Source organism: Lipotes vexillifer, unplaced genomic scaffold, assembly GCF_000442215.2.
Source record: "Lipotes vexillifer unplaced genomic scaffold, Lipotes_vexillifer_v1.1 scaffold1033, whole genome shotgun sequence".
NCBI classification, from domain to species: Eukaryota; Metazoa; Chordata; class Mammalia; order Artiodactyla; family Lipotidae; genus Lipotes; species Lipotes vexillifer.
In genome coordinates, this window is record NW_006782033.1 from 491,593 (window position 1) to 496,069 (window position 4,477).

Consider the following 4,477-nt stretch of genomic DNA (forward strand, 5'->3'; position numbering starts at 1 on the left):
AGACAGAGCAATAATCAAAACCAGACTCAGATATGGCACAGATGATGGAATTATCAGATAGAATTTTAAATAACCATGATTAATATGGTAAGGTCTCTAATGGAAAAAGTAGAGAACATGCAAGAATGTATGCAAGAATGGATGTATAATGTAAACAGAGAGATGAGAACTCTAAGAATCAAAAGGAAATGCTAGAAAGCAAAAGCATTATAACAGAAATGAAGAATGCCTAAGATGGGATCATCAGTAGATTCAACATGGCTGATGAAAAAATAAGAGAGCTCAAGTGTAGATCAATAGAAAGTCCCCATTTTGAAATGCAAAGAGAAAAACTAATGGGGAAAAAACCCAGAACAGAACATCCAAGAACACTGAGACAACTTCAAAAGGTATAACACAAGTATAAAGAGAATACCAGAAAGAGAAGAAAGAGAGAATGGAACTGAAGAACTGTTTTAATAATAATGGTAATATTAAGGTAATAATAATGGTGAATTTTCTGAAATTAATGGCGGACACCAAACCAGGAAGCTTAGACTACACCAGGAGGTAAATACAAATAAACAAAGAAACAAAATTATCTAGGTATATTCTATTCACACTTCTCTAGAAAATTATGACAAAGAAAAATCTTGAAAGAAAGCAGAGGAAAAAAACATCTCCGTATAGAGAAACAAAGCTAAGAATTACAATGGACTTCTCATCTGAAACTATGCAAGCAAAAAGTGATATTTAATTATTGAAAGAAGGGGAAAAATTGAGTATTCTATATCCAACAAATTCGCTCAACAGGGAAGGAGAAAAAAAATTTCTCAGTGAAACAAAAACTGAGGGAATTTTCAGCAGACCTCTCCGCAGGAAATATTAAAAGAAAAAATTTTTAATTTTTATTTAATTAATTAATTTAATTTTGGCTGCATTGGGTCTTTGTTGCTGCATTTGGGCTTTCTCTAGTTGCGGCGAGCAGGGGCTACTCTACATTCCAGTGTGTGGGCTTCTCATCATGGTGGCTTCCCTTGTTGTAGAGCGTAGGCTTCAGTAGTTGTGGCATGTGGGCTCAGTAGTTGTGGCTCACAGGCTTAGTTTGCTCTGTGACATGTGGGATCTTCCCAGACCAGGCTCAAACTCATGTCCCCTGCATTGGCAGGCAGAGTCTTAACCACTGCACCACCAGGGAAGTCCTAAAAGAAATTCTTTAGGAAGAAGAAAAATAATATAGATCAAAAACTATGATATACATGAAGAAAGAAAGACTATTGGAGAAGGAAAAAAAATGAAGGTAAAATAAAATCTTTTATTAACTGATCAAAAAAAACTGCTTGTTTTTACAATGCAATAGTAAATAGTTTTTACAGTAATAGTAAAAATATATTGGTGACTATTACATATGAATAAATGAAATAAATTACAGCAATGTTAGAAGAGACGGGAGGAAGGAATTGGAAATAATTAATTATGATACCTGCACTAGACAATAAAGTGGAATAGGTCATTTGAAGTTGGACTTAGATTAATTTAAAATGGATATTGTAAGCTCTAGAGCAACCACTAAGTTAAAAACAAAAAGTTTAACTGATACTAACAAAATATAATGAAGTCATATAAAATTCTTTATTAAAACCATAGAAGGTAGGAAAAGAGGGATTAAAAAAACAAACAAGAAAAAGAAGCAATGGATAGAAAAGAGTTGCCAACATAGTAGATATAAATTCAAATACACTTAATTATTTTAAGACTTAAAAGAAAGAGACTGTTAGTATGGATAAAAAACAACACCCAGGTATGTGTCACCTAAAAGAAGCACTATTTAACCATAAAGACTTGTGTTAAAAATATATAGGTGGAATATATATGCCATGTTAACCCTAATGTTTGAGAAATGCTAAAGTAGCTATATTTATTTCAGACAAAATAGACTTCACAACAAGGAAGGGATAAAGAAGGGCATTAAATAATGATAATGTGGTCAATTCTCCTGGAAGACATAACAACACTAACAAGAGTGTGTGAAACTACATGAGGCAGAACTGGGTGAAACTAAAAGGAGAACTAGACAAATGCACTATTGCAACTGGAAAGTTCAATATCTCTCTGTAAGTAAATGACAGAAAAAGCAGGCAGAGAATGAGGATATTAACAACCTAAACATCACTATTTTTAACTTTACCTAATTGGCATTAATAGAATATTCCATTCAACAACAGCAGAATACACATTCTTTTCAAGCTCGTGTGGCACATTCCCCAAGATAAATTGCATTCTGAATGTATATTATGGTAATATAGACCTTAACAACTGTAAAAAATAGAAATTACAGAAAATATATATTTTAGACCACTATAGAATTAAATTAGAAATTAATAACATAAAGATAAGCGGAAAATTCCCAAATATTTGGAAATTAAGCAACACACTTTAAATAACACATTCATCAAAGAATAAGTCTCAAAAATTTTTTTCAAAATTGAAGTAAATGAAAATAGAAATACAACTATTAAAATTGGTGGGATGCAGCAAAAGCAATGCTGTATCCCACCAATTAGGGAAATTTATAGTATTAAATGCATGTATTTAAAAAAAAGAAAATCAAACATCAATAATTTAAGCTCCCACCTTAGGAAACTATACAAAAAAGGGCAAATTTAGCCTAAAATAGGCAAAAGAAATAATATAAAAAGTATAGGAGAAAATAATGGAGAAAATTAATGAACCCAAAAGCTGGTTATCTGAAAATATCAATAAAACTTATGACTCCAGCCAGCCTAATCAAGAAAAAAAAGAGAGAAGACATAAATTGCTAATATCACAAATGAAAGTGGGGTTATCATTACTGAGTCCATGGAAATTCAAGGAATAATGGAATAATATGAACAATCTTTTATGTTCATACATTTGAAAACCTAAATATATGGACCAATTTCTTGAAAGCCAAATCTATAAAAACTTACCAAAGGAGATATAAATAACTTTAATAACCCTATATTTATTAAGGAAATTGAGTTGATAATTTAAAACCTTCCAAAATGAAAAACACCAGGTTCAGAGGATTTCACTGGTGAATTCTACCAAATATTTAAAGAAGAAATTAGCTCTCTGCTCCTCTCCGTTCGACAGACGCATCTTTCGTGCAGTGCCAGCTGCATCCCTGAGACAAGATGGTGAAGGTGGGAGTGAACGGATTTGGCCATATCGGGAGCCTGGTCACCAGGGCTACTTTTAACTCTGGCAAAGTGGACATTGTCGCCATCAATGACCCCTTCGTTGACCTTCATTACATGGTCTTCATGTTCCAGTATGATTCCATGACAAGTTCCATGGCACAGTCAAGGCCGAGAACGGGAAGTTTTCATCAATGGAAAGGCCATCACCATCTTTCAGGAGTGAGATACCGCCAACATCAAATGGGGTGATGTTGGTGCTGAGTATGTGGTGGAGTCCACTGGTGTCTTCACTACCATGGAGGAGGCCGGGGCTCACTTGAAGGGTGGAGCCTAGAGGGTCATCATTTCTGCCCCTTCTGCTGATGCCCCCAGGTTTGTGATGGGCATGAACCATGAGAAGTGTGACAACCACCTCAAGATTGTCAGCAATGTCTCCTGCACTGTCAACTGCTTGGCCCCCCAGCCAATGTCATCCATGACCACTTCAGCATCGTAGAGGGATGGGCTACATCCTGGGCTACACTGAGGACCAGATTTTCTCCTGTGACTTCAACAGTGACACTCACTCTTCTACCTTCGATGCTGGGGCTGGCATTGTTCTCAGTGATCATTTGTCAAGCTCATTTCCTGGTAGGACAATGAATTTGGCTACAGCAACAGGGTGGTGGACCTCAGGGTCCACATGGCCTCCAAGGAGTAAGAGCCCCTGGGCCACCAGCCCCAGCAAGAGCATGAGAAGAAGAGAGGTTCTCAGCTGCTGGGCAGTCCTTGCTCCAGCTCCATCCACCAACACATTGAGAATCTCCCGACCTCCGCACAGTTTCCATCCCAGACACCCTGAAGAAGGGGAGGGGCTTAGGGAGCCCTACCTTGTCTTGTCATGTACCAGCAATAAAATATACTGTATGCAGAAAAAAAAAGAGAGAAATTATATCAAATAATACCATACTTCACAATCTCTTCCAGAAAACAAAAGCAGGAGGAACACATCCTAGCTCAATCTATGAGGCATGACATTGCCTTTGATGAAGATTCTTTGCTTGACCAAACTTAAGTCAGGCTCCTGAACCTTCTCCTAGGCCTATTTGTACACTTCTCTATAAAATTCAGTTTTAGCAAGAACCCTGCTAAGTCACGTTAACCAGAACTCCTCCACCCTTGAAGTCTGATTACCAATTTTAAGACTACTATAAAGCCATAGTAATTGGTGAAAGAATGGACATATACATCAATGGAACAGAATAGAGAGGCCAGAAATAGATCACACAACTGTAGTAAATTAGTTTTTGATAAGGGTGCAACGATAAGTCATTGGA

At 36.4% G+C, this 4,477-nt stretch overlaps 1 pseudogene; it reads left to right on the plus strand.

Moving 5' to 3' along the window:
- Positions 1-3,155: 3,155 nt before the first annotated feature.
- LOC103076989 (glyceraldehyde-3-phosphate dehydrogenase pseudogene) lies at positions 3,156-3,803 on the plus strand (annotated as a pseudogene).
- The last annotated feature ends 674 nt before the right edge of the window (positions 3,804-4,477 follow it).